This window comes from Gorilla gorilla, chromosome 1, assembly GCF_029281585.2.
Source record: "Gorilla gorilla gorilla isolate KB3781 chromosome 1, NHGRI_mGorGor1-v2.1_pri, whole genome shotgun sequence".
Taxonomy (NCBI): domain Eukaryota; kingdom Metazoa; phylum Chordata; class Mammalia; order Primates; family Hominidae; genus Gorilla; species Gorilla gorilla.
The window spans coordinates 79,072,828-79,085,897 of record NC_073224.2 but is presented as its reverse complement, the minus strand read 5'-3'; the positions used below and the strand labels follow the sequence as shown (position 1 = coordinate 79,085,897).

The window sequence follows — 13,070 nt, the reverse complement described above, 5'->3', positions numbered from 1 at the left end:
ATGGGAGAAAATTTTTGCAATCTACTCATCTGACAAAGGGCTAATATCCAGAATCTACAAAGAACTCAAACAAATTTACAAGAAAAAAGCAAACAATCCCATCAACAAGTGGGCGAAGGATATGAACAGACACTTCTCAAAAGAAGACATTTATGCAGCCAAAAGACACATGAAAAAATGCTCATCATCACTGGCCATCAGAGAAATGCAAATCAAAACCACAATGAGATATCATCTCACACCAGTTAGAATGGCAATCATTAAAAAGTCAGGAAACAACAGGTCCTGGAGAGGATGTGGAGAAATAGGAACACTTTTACATTGTTGGTGGGACTGTAAACTAGTTCAACCATTGTGGAAGTCAGTGTGGCGATTCCTCAAGGATGTAGAACTAGAAATACCATCTGACCCAGCCATCCCATTACTGGGTATATACCCAAAGGAATATAAATCATGCTGCTATGAAGACACATGCACACGTATGTTTATTGCAGCACTACTCACAATAGCAAAGACTTGGAACCAACCCAAATGTCCAACAATGATAGACTGGATTAAGAAAATATGGCACATATACAGCATGGAATACTATGCAGCCATAAAAAATGATGAGTTCTTGTCCTTTGTAGGGACATGGATGAAGCTGGAAACCATCATTCTCAAGCAAACTATCACAAGGACAAAAAACCAAACACTGCATGTTCTCACTAAGAGGTGGGAATTGAACAATGAGAACACTTGGACACAGGAAGGGGAACATCACACACTGGGGCCTGTTGTGGTGTGGGGGGAGGCGGGAGGGATAGCATTAGGAGATATACCTAATGTAAATGACAAGTTAATGGGTGCAGCACACCAACATGTCACATGGATACATATGTAACAAACCTGCACATTGTGCACATGTACCCTAGAACTTAAAGTATAATAAATATATATGTAAAATAAATAAATAAATAAAAGAATGAGGCAAAATTAAAGAATTTTCAGATTTTCTAAAAATGAGAACTCATCACCAGCAGATTCACACCACAAATAATAAATGCTCCTCATCCTGAAAGAAAACGATACCAGATAAGAGCTCAGATTCTTAGGAAGGAATGCAGAACATTGGAAATAGCATATATCTGAATATATATAAAATACTAGTTTTCTCTAAATTTTTATAAAATACATACGACTATTTAAAGAAAACTTGTAACATTGTCTTATAGGGTCTATGTGGACTTAATACATATGACAACTATAGCCTAAAAGACCTCACTGAGGTTGAGGGAGGTAAATGGGCCTATACACTTACAAATTTTCATATTTTACATGAATTGGTATAATATTAACTCCTTGTTGACTATGAAAAGTGAAGGATGTATATTGCAGTCCTTAGAATAACCACTAAAAATGCAAAAAAAGTAATTTAATAAAGTAGAATTGTAAAAAGTATTTAGTCTAAAAGGAGACAGGAAAGGAAAAATAAAGGAACAACAAAGTGTGCAAAAAAATCAAATAAAATGGCAGATGAAAATCCAAAAATATCAATAATTACATTAAACATTAATGAACTAAACACTCCAAAAAAGTCAGATTGTAAGAATAAATTTAAAAGCAAGACTCAACTACATGCTGCCTACAAGAGATGCACTTTAAAAATAAATTAACAGATAAAAGTAAATTAATGGAAATATATATACTAGGCAAACTAAAAAATAAGGTGGCCAGGGATATTTTCATATCAGATAAAATAAGCTTTCAAGATAGAAAGTAACATTAAACAAGGACACTTCAAAATGATAAATGGATCAACTTATCAAGAAGACATAACAACCATCAATGTGGCATGTGCCTAATAATAAGCTACAACCAAATAAAGCAAGCGTTTACAGAATTAAAAGAAACAGACAATTCTGCAATCATAGCAGGAGATTTTAGCACCCATCTTCCAAAAATTTATAGAACGCTTAGACAAAAATCAGTAAAGACATAGTGATCCAAACCATACTTTCAACCACCTTAAACTACAACTGTAGAATATACATTTTTCAGGTGTACATGATATTGTCATCAAGAGAGACCATATGCTGGATCTCAACAGTTTTAATAAATGTAAAAAGACTGAAAAAATAATACTCAGCACTCTGTGAAACCTAAAATGAGATCAGGTGATTTAGTTTTGTTCTCTGCTATATCTGTTGATTAGTTAAGGTTCTCCAGAGAAATACATGAATGTGTGTGTAGGTGTGTGTGTGTGTGCATACACATACATACACATATATAATATCTATCATATACCATCATATATACCACATACATATGTAAAATATACTTATTATATATATATATGTGAGTTTCATTTTAAGGAATTAGCTCATGCAATGGTGAAGACTGGCAAATTAGAAATCTGTGGGACAAATTAACAGAATGAAAACTCAAGTAGAAGTTTCAAGCTGTAGTTTCGAAGCAGAATTTCTTCTCTGGGAAATCTGTTTTTGCTCTTAACATTGTCAACTGATAAACGAAATTATCAAGTATAATCTCCTTTACTTGAAGTAAACTGATCATAGATATCAACTACATATACAAAATACTTTCACGAGAATACTTAGATTAGTATTTCAGTAAGTAGTCGGGTACCATAGCCTAGCCAATTGACACATGAAATTAATTCATCAAAATCTCTAAAGTCAATAACATTGACTGATAGTTTTCAAAAACATTTGTTGACTAATAAATAATTATGAGACCACAAGACCAAAATATGAAGGCATAAAACCACCTTAGAGACTATCTGTGTCAGAATTCTAAAGCTCAGAGATTCTCCATGCTGCATCCCCCATACCATCTATATCTAAGGCTGGGGTGTAAAGTAAGAAATGGTTTTCAACAAGCATGCTAGGGCCACCACAACTAATCCCACTGCCCTGCAAGCATCTCCAGATGATTTTGATGCAGTTGGTCCACAGGTCACAGCCTGAAAAACTCTAAGACCGTCAGCTCATCAACTACAGTAATATTCTCTCCAGCATTCCAGACAATGGCTTTCCAACCCCTTTAAGGACTGGGGTTTACTACCTACTCAAGTAGTCCATTTGTCTTCAATCAGATGACTATTAAAAAGTTCTTTCATATACTGGGTCCAAACAGAACTTTCTGAACTTTCTGGCTATTGTTACCAGTTCTCTTTTGTGCAGCTCAGAGTATTTCGAGGCCAATGGCCTGAGCTACAAGTGATTGAAAGGGCAACTTAGGTTCCGGTGATTCCTCGAAAGATTTGGTCCACATGACTGCTCACTCACCGGTAAAAGGGCTTAATGTAAGCCGGCTATATTGCTGACTGTGCAAGGATGTGGGGTTGTCTGAGAATAGCCTTCAATGGCACTGACTGACAAGGAGAGCCTCAAGAATACCTTGTAAAGCCCATGGTGGGGCAGTGAATCTGGGAACCTGATAAGAAAATAGGTTGCTACGGTTCTGCTTATTAGAGTGGACTCCTAGACCTAATGAAAATGCTAAATTATAAATCCAGAATAAGAACTGGAATAAAGTTCTCTAGAATTACTAGAAACAGCAAAAGAAAATTGGATGAAGACAATATTGGAGCTTTTCTACTTTAGCTGACAAGCTGGTATATGGGGACTCTTTGATACTCTAAGGAAATTATTTAATAATTCATGAATTAATTCATTTACTAAATATTAATTACATGCTTATTGTGTACCAGGCACTGTACTGGATACTGAGAAAAAAGTGGTAAACAAAACTAAGATGGTCTCTACTCTCCTGGAATTAAAAGTCTAGTGAGGGATGGCACAGTAAACCATAAAGAAAATATTAAACGTAAGTATGTTATAAAATATTAAGTGTGTAATAAAAGAAACAAACAAGGTGTGTTTGTATAGAGAATAACAAGGCAGGCCTTGGTGTTCAGGGGGAGGTTTTTCTAAGGGGATAGAGCTTATATTAGATCTGAGGACAAACAGAAATTTATGGAGTACTCTAGGCACAGCCCTATGGAACAACATGTGCAAAGGCTGAGAGGCAGGAAAGGCCTTTGCACACACAAGAACCTGAAAGGATGCCCATGTAGTGGGAGCATGAGTGAAAGGAGACTGTGGTTCAAGATGAGGCTGCAGAGATCAACAGGACTCTGCAGTCACAGTAAATATTTGAGGAGTAAATCATTAAAGGACACAAAGCAGACCATGGCACAATTCAGTTCATGTTTAAGGGAACTGGTCTGCCCATAGTTAGAGAATGAATAGAAGGGGGCAAGATTAGAAGTAAATCATTTAATAAGTAATTGCCCAAATGGCAAATATAGGTCATAAGAATTAGGGTAGCTGGGGGAGAATTTGAAAAAAGCAGACTGATTCAAAATACAGTATACACAGGAGTTTGACTTAGTATATTCCGTGAGGGAAGGAACAATGTGTGTTTTGCTTAGCAGACTTACCTTCAGTTCTTAGTACAGTGTTTGGTTTGTAAATAGCAATATAGTTGCTCCTCATTATTTACAGACTCCATATTTATGAATTTGCTTATTCCCTAAAATTTGTAACCCCAAAATCAATGCTTATGGCACTTTTGCCATTGTTTGCAGAAATGCACTTGCAAAAACAGGTGAAGAGTTTGAGTCATGGACGTTCCTGGCTGAGGTCAAACAAGAGCACATTCTGCCTTCTTGTTTCTAGTTTTATATTTTCAACAAGTGTCCTTTTTGCTGCCTGGTTAGTGCCACGTTTGGTCATATTTTTGTGCTTTGTGTTGGTGCTTTTGCTGTACAAAATGCCCCCCAGGCCTAGTGCTGAAGTGCTATGTAGTGTTCCTGAGTGCAAGAAAGCTGTGGTGTGACTTATGGAGAAAATTTGTGTGTTAGGTGAGCCTCATTCCAGTATGAGCCAGCGCTGTTGGCTGTGAATTCAATATTAACGAATCAACTATATATACACATATATATTCAAGAAGGTGTCTTTAAACAGAAACACACCTAAAATGTATTGGTCAGTCGATGTAAACATTGTAACCAGAGGCTCGAAGGCACCTAACCTGTGTTTTCTTTAAGAGCAATGGTTCAGTATTCGCTAAATCAGTGTTCACAGTGACTTTATAGAATATAATTGCCACACACAATGAACATCAACTGTAACTGCTAATTGAACAAATGAATTAATGTGATAGATGTGGCAGATTTTGTCAATGAACTGAGGGCTTTAGACTTGAGCAACTGCATTGAAGGTGCCATCATCTATGAAGACAGGATATTCTGGGAAAGAAACAGGTTTGGGAGGAAAAGAGAAAATGCTATTTTTCCATGTTTCTTTAGAGATGCCTATGAGATATCCAAGTAGAGATGTCAAGTAGCCAGTTAGATAGATATGAGTCTGAATCTCAGAGGAGATTTCTGGACTGGAGACATAAATTGGTAAGTCATCAGCATACAGATGATGCTTAAAGCCACAGGGGATAGAGGAGGTCACCTAGGAATAAGCGTAGGGAGAGATGAAAAGAGGACCCAGAACTAAGCCCTAGAGCACACCCACACTCAGAGAGCCAGCATAGAGGACTCAGCAAAGGAGACTGCAGGTGAGAAGAGGACAGCCAGGAAATGTGTGGAGCCACAGAAGCCAAGGGAGGCCTGTGCTGAGAATAACAGCCTTCAGCCTTAGAGAATGTGGCTGAGAGGCTATGGAAGATAAGGCTGAAAGTTGCCCTTGGATGGTACAATGAAATTGTCAGTGACCTTGGGCTACTACTTTTAGGGCAAAAGAGTGAACTAAGGAATGAATGAGAAGATGAGAAAATAAAAGCAGCACAATTTGACAACTTCTAGAAGAAGTTTTATGTTGAAGGGTAGCAGAGAATTGAGGCATTGGCCGGAGAGAGACAAGAAGTCATGAGAAGGTTTTGCTTTTTGATTTTAACTTGGAAAATACTACCACATGCGTTCAAACTGTGAGGAATAATGCAGTAAGAAAGGGGGAGATTAATCATGATGAAGACAGGAGAAAATTAGACTTTACAGTAGTAAGAAAGAATGGGATCCTGGACATGTTTGAAGGAACTAGTCTTTGTTAAGAGGAGAGACCACCACAGTTGAATTCATGTGTGCTCATGTACACACACACACACACACACACACACACACACACACACATTGTATCTCTGCAACTGATAACATAAGCTAAGTGTAAGACTCTTCAAGTATTCCTATTACCTTCTCGATTTTAACCAAAGTTCCAACAGGTACAGATATTTTTGAAACTCGTTTCTAGTCTTCCTACATTTGCATTTCTTTTTTCTCATGTTTCAATCTTCAGACTTTTGCCCTTGATTTTGTACGTACTTGCCCTTCTGGGGTTCTTCTAAGTCTCTTTCTGACTCTCAACTCTTTCTAGAGACTTATTTTCTGTTTCCTTCTCCCAGCTTCTAAAAATATGAGTCATGTCTTTTTTCCACCAGAGGTGCTGCCTAAGGCTAAAAAACTGATCTGGTATAGCTCCAGCCCTCCTGCCTCACTGCCCCTTATGGGCAAAGTCCCCTGGGCAGCCATGACCCCCAGGAAGTGCAAGGCTCAGCATAGCAAGGGCTACAGTTTCATTAGAAACTGTTTCTGGCAGTTTTATGCTCGTCAATTTTCATTGATGTTCAGAATTTTTTTGCAGCATGACTGTGCTAACATTTTTAGGTTCCCATAGCCCAGGGATATCCTCTCTTGATCTACCACAACACATGACAACCATAGACCTGCTGTGTGCTCTGCTAGCCATTTTAAACACACTGCCTCATTTATTCTTCATAACACCCTGTGAAGCAGGTATCATCATTCCCATTTTATGGATTAGGAAAGTGAGACTCAGAAGTCACATGGCTAATAAGCCAGGAGACCCAGATTTGGACTCATGTAAAACTCCAAAACCTGAAGCCTTTCCTTTTTGGCCAGGATGCAAAGTGGCAGCAGAGTTCACTTGTCACATCCTTTCGGCCGCCACTTAATTCCACGTATGTTCCAGCTCCTCAAGTCTACAGAGACTGCCTTGGAGAAAAATACCAATTCAGATCAACTCATGTCCCACCTAGTTCAATGCCTGACCCAGTAAATGACTGCCTGTGGCCCCCACCGGAGGCCCTGGTTGTACTTCTGCTATCTGAGAAACCATGGCACACTGCTACTTTAACCCTCATGTTCAATCTGAATAATAGAAATAAGAGGAAGGTAGAACATTTTTTTAAGTCGCTGGCAAATTCTTTGGCAGGTGGTGAAAACTAATGTTATAGAAGAGGCCCAGTCTAAGTAAAAATTAGTAATTATGAGCTTCAGAGCAAGGAAGATATAACACAACCATGAGTGGACAGGGGGCTGCTGTGGGTTAGAACACGGCCTGCTCAAGCACACATGCAGGTGGTAGTGAGGGATGTCCTGCTGTTCTAGATGCTAAAAAAAAAAAAAGACCAGCAGGACCCAAGGCACCAAGAGAAGACAGCTTTACACAAAGGAGAGAAGCAGAAGAGAGCTCTGGAGTAAGACAGGGAGCCTGAGAATGAACTGGGGTGTTCACGAGGACACTCAGCTTGCTGGTGGTGTGAGCCAGGTTGAAGCAGCAGCCGGATACAAGATAAAGGAAATAAGAGAAAGGAAACATACAGAAGCAGACTAAGAAGGGGTGATAACAAATATTAGAGCAGGTACCAATCTTATTCTACTGATAACTTTCTTTTTTAATTGGGAATACAGAGCTAGGTTGCTATGAATCAATTTACACTTTATGCTATTTTAGTAAAGAGGGCTCTGACTTTTTTTTTTAAAGCAGATGTGATTTGATTATGTGCTAATCTCTGCCCAATTAATAGCATTATTCAGACTGTCTCCAAAGTGCATCAAAACAACTAGTTCAAAAGGAAGAATGAAGTCAAATCCATTTTTGGCACCAGGTACATATGATAGGGGCATACCTGGAAACACGTTCATAACCTCTTTGTGACATTCAAACCAACTTGTGTGTGTAGGCACAGCCCCCGAACAATGTGACAGCCAGATCAGATTTTCAAATCCAGTTTCTCCCAGACCCTTCATCCTCCACAGAGGCAAAAGAAGATTTGGTGGTAAAGTTTGTCTAATTATTGGCAAAAAATGTGGGAGTAAAAACCCACACCTCGACCCAAATGCTTCATCGCCCTTTCAAACAAGTTTTCTGAACAAAGAATCTTATAATGTGCAGCTGTACAAGGCAGAGGGGGTAAGAGCAATACAAAACTCACAAAACTATGGGCACTGCACACATGCACACACGTGACGCATTAAACAAGCATGTACACATACACAGAGCGCACGGCATGTCAGGGCATGACTGTGCTAATGCAGGGTTTGGGGAAGAAGTTAAATCTAACCCTAGGAAATGAAATGTTTAAAATTAAGGTTCTTGATATAATTGTTAATGAAATCACATGTGCCACAGCAAGATCATTATCATAACTATTACTGCTAATATTAATAACAAAAACTAGTATTTGCATAACACTTTACATAAATTACATCACTGGTCTTTGAAAGGTATTTTGATAACATTTCAAACAAATAACCAAGGGACAGGGAACAAAAAGAACAAGCCTTTATATCAGGGGCTCCCAGGCTTTCTGTCACCAAGGACCTCCTTTATTCTTTTTCCTCTAGGGTTTCCTATTTTTAATGTTTTTGTCTCATTGACAACCTTTATTAAAGAATTCTCCATTCCCCTATGTTTATTCATCAAAGAACAATCAGTATGCAATAATCCGCATTACCTCACTGAGCTAATATAATTCCACAAACTTGGTGTTTGAGTTACCCTCTGAAGCCTTATCAGTAAATCCATTTCAGTTCAGTTTTTAAATATACAGAACATTTCTTTAAGGTCTCCGCTACCTCCTTAAAGGACTTCTAGGAGTCCTAGGGCCCTGGGCAAGAAAGCACTAATTGAAATCTCAAATAATGTTTTTTTTGTTTGTTTTTGTTTTTGAGATGGAGTCTCACTCTGTTGCCCAGGCTGGAGTGCAGTGGTGCCATCTCGGCTCACTGCAACCTCTGCTTCCTGGGTTCAAGTGATTCTCCTGCCTCAGCCTCCTGAGTAGCTGGGATTACAGGTGTATGCCACCGTGTCCAGCTGATTTTTGTATTTTTAGTAGAGATGGGGTTTCACCATGTTGCCCAGGCTGGTCTCGAACTCTGACCTCAAGTAATTGGCCTGCCTCAGCCTCCCAGTCAAATAATATTTTTTTCCATTATTTTTAAATTCAGTATGTGCTAATAAAGGAAGAGTATTTAAATTTTTTTAAAGAGAACTTGGAAGTCTCTTTAGTCAGACGTCACAAAGCAATTATTTGAGGGCACACACACACAAGAAGGAAGGCAAACAACAACTGCCAACACCATTGCCTCACCAGAAACACATTCCGTGAGCATGGCAAAGCCACTGCAAGGGCTATCCAGAAAAGTATGTGTGATGGCTCTGATGTCAATTGTGCCTGGTGTCCCATCCTGGCTGTCACTTGTTAGCTAAATGCATGGAAAAGAATCTAAACTTCTCGGTGCCTCAATTTTTTTCACCTGGAACATAGGATCATAATAGGCTGACTTGTTTAGAGCTATGTGGGACTTCTATGAGTAAATATACATAAAGAGCTTAACACAGTGCCTGACACATGACAAGTGAGCAACACATTTTAGCTATTACTATCATCATAAGTACCTAGTTGCAGGACCTGTGGCTGGTTCCTAACCTTTGTCAAGCCCACAAAAAGAAAATCTGAACATCTATGAAATCTGTTTTTGTTGAATCTCTTATTCCCAAAATTGTTAGAATGTGCATAGCTGCTTTGATCAAATCTGAAGTAGCATGCATAGAAGTTAGGGATGAAGGCTATGAAGGCAGAATTCCCTTGGTTCAATAAACTTCTCTAGCTTTTACTAGCTAAGAAGAGCTGGATATAACCTTGGGTTTATCCATCAGTTTCCCCATTGATAAATGGGGATCATAATTAGCTCCTGGAGCAATGGAGATTTAATGAGATCATATATATAAAGTTATTAAGCACTTTATATAGTAAACCCCCTCCCTCTAAAACATTAGCTACCATGATTACTATCTGTTAACATACGAATGTAATATTTGCTGAATCTTGTCCCTCATGCAAAATATAACACTTTCCAAATCCAAATACATTTTCATTTACTAAGGCAAAGCACTTAGATAAACTGACCTTGGAAATGCAAAGCTAAAAAAAAATTGCTAGATAATTTGTTCATCTGTCTTTTCCCCTTGCACACATTAACTGTGGCTTGATCTTGAACTATGTCAATATGCATCAACAGGGTCAACAGTTTTAACTAATCTGTGTAGGTATTTCACTGGTTGCTTCAGTTAAAGGACTGATTAGTAATCAATTAGTAGCTGGTCAATTTAGTCAAAAGCATCAAACTAGTTCCCCACCCGCCCCTAATGTTTCTGTTATGTCTTAGGTCCTGCCAGAGGCCTATGGAGAGATGAAATTCATTGCAAAAGTGGTCATCCACCCCCTTGCTCCAGAGCTATCCCTAAGACTGTTCAGGTAGCTCACATGTCCAGTCCCTCCCCAGATCCCCTTCTCCCAAATTAAAATCTCTCCAAGTCAGAACTGACAGGGAGGGCCTTTTCCTTTCTTTAACCTGAAGCCTTGCTTCATGTTTCTATGGGAAAAACCAAACTCTACCTCAATAATAAAAAGTGGGAAAGTTTCCCCAGGCAGAGTGCCTCTTCCGCACCTTGATTAGCCAAGCAAAATGTAGACATAAAATGCAATTGCTTTTTTTTTCCCAGATGCTAAAAATGTCAGCCTTGATTTACCCCAACACTCTGACTGATTCATGGCAGACATAAATCCTTCACGCCCAATGCAATCATTTTTTGACCTGTTCAGCGGCGGAGAGAGGGAGGGCTTCACATTTATCTTCCTGGTGCCAGCACTGCGATCCCAATAACTTTTCCTTCATCTGCCCCTTATAAGGAGCAAGAGCCAGAGAAGTAAAGGCAAAAAGGTGCATGTTCATTATATTTTTTCTGAGATATGATGCAACAAGTGTTATTTTTTAAATGATTGAGAAGGAAGGGGAAGAGAAGAATAAAAAATATTTTTATAGATCTATTTCCTCTCACCTGAAACACAACCTCACTTTGTCTCTGCTTCATCCATGATTAGGAAAATGCAGGAGTACCTTCCATTTGGGAAACAGCTGTCTTTCTACTATAAGGAGAAACCTGGTGCTTTTCTGCCTGGTACTGTCCCAGCATGGCACATGTGATATTCCTTGGATTGAGAGCAGAGTCATGATAATAGCCACTGCTGGTGGATGACCCAACACAGCCAGGTGGTCCATTGGTTTGGAAGTGTAGCCTCCAAAACTTTGGCATGTGAAGCACAACCCATTGAACAAACAGCTACCAGTTGGTTAATAGGAAAGACACAGGGTCTGACCTTGCGTCTGCCCCTTACTGAGAGCAGCTTTGGGCCAATCACTTCTTTCTCCATAATTAGGTCCCTGAATCTTTAAAATGGGGCCATGCATGCCTGTCCCTCACCTCTTTCTTCATAAGGACCTTGTATTTTTTAAATGCTCTGAGCTCTTCTGAAGCAGAGAGAGGTGCACATTTATAGTACTGTTTTTCCTGGTCTCCATGGTTATGAATCAGAAAAATGATGCCCATTTTTCCCCATAAGAAGTGGTCTTTTCCCTTCCAAATTCACAAGGTGTGCAGAAGAGCCACTTCAACCTCCCACAGTGGCAGTGTGGCATTCTCCCTTCAGCCACTTGTCCATACCTCTCCCTGAGGATATCATGGCCACAAGTCCCTTTCCAAGATACCACTTCTCTTTATTCCTGTCCCTTGCAAATGAGGTTTTTTGATCATCTTCCCCTTGCATTATGTTTCTAGACTAGAAGTTTCTTAATGGTAGAGAGTGTATTCCTGTGACTGTCATATACTAGGTATGCAATATTGACTTAATCAAATGGACTTTTGTCTTCCTGCAGCCTCAGTCATCTCACCCTTGGCAAAACAATCTTTCTAGAGCCAAATACTTGAGGGATCTCCCTTGGCACATAGCTTCCTGCATATCCTGACTCTCTTCTGGCTGTTCTCTTCCAACCTACAAAGATGTAACGTGAATTTAATTCAGGACCACTGGAGAAGAGCAGAAGCAGATCCCTCCTATCTCTCCATGACCTCCTCAGCAAGCAGGCCATGTCCTCCAGCCCACTCCCCGTCCCACTGCCTGCCCATACATACTCCAGGAGAACAGTACCTGTTTACGGTCTCTTGGCTCTCTGGAGTGTGGAGTGCTCTCAGAGTTGAGAGGGGAAGACACTGGCATGCCATGAGCAGGACTGCCTTGGAGCCAACTCACAGCTGAGCTTCCTACCTGGTCTTCCAGGGAAGGTGGAGCTTCAAGAAGCTTGACCTCCTCATAGCACCAGCGTAAAGGGCAGTTAACTGTTTGGGCATCAAAATAGGCATTGTGTGAGTTGTTGTGTATCCCCAGACCAATGTGACAATAGAAACAAATTATTCCTAAGGTTGGGAAAGGTGACTGAGACTCACATATCTCTGTGGTTGGGGTAGCCCTAACCAAAGACCCCTGCCTCATGTAGAGTGGGAGAAAGCCTTTTAGCAGCTCTGTAGGCTTTAGCTCAAATAATACCCCCATCCAAGCTCCATTCTGCACATCGAAGAGAAAAGGAAAAAACTTAACACCAGCACTTTAAACGTTATGAGAACTGTGTGATATGCTCTGCTAGCCAGCCTCTGGCCTTGGAATCCATACATTATTTAACGGGAAGGAAGACACACCTTAAATGAGCCATAACAATTGCTTAAGGGAGATGGGAGTGGGGGGAGAGGAATGATTGTGTGTGTATTTTTTTAATTTCTCAGACCATACCCATTAGTTTTGTTTCTTATTTAGGATACAGCAATAATCATGCTAATATTTTACAGCCGGGCTTCACTCTTTAGTCATTACTTTAATCAAACCCATCAGCGAACGAAGGAACACGTTACCAGGTGGGA

General features: G+C 39.7%; 1 long non-coding RNA gene across 1 annotated transcript; it reads left to right on the top strand.

The window, feature by feature from the left end:
* Positions 1-2,780: 2,780 nt before the first annotated feature.
* Positions 2,781-12,576, top strand: LOC109029431 (uncharacterized). Its single transcript, XR_002008514.3, has 4 exons — positions 2,781-3,619; positions 3,716-3,831; positions 11,203-11,371; positions 12,035-12,576. It is a non-coding gene; the product is annotated as an uncharacterized lncRNA (long non-coding RNA).
* Positions 12,577-13,070: the final 494 nt, after the last annotated feature.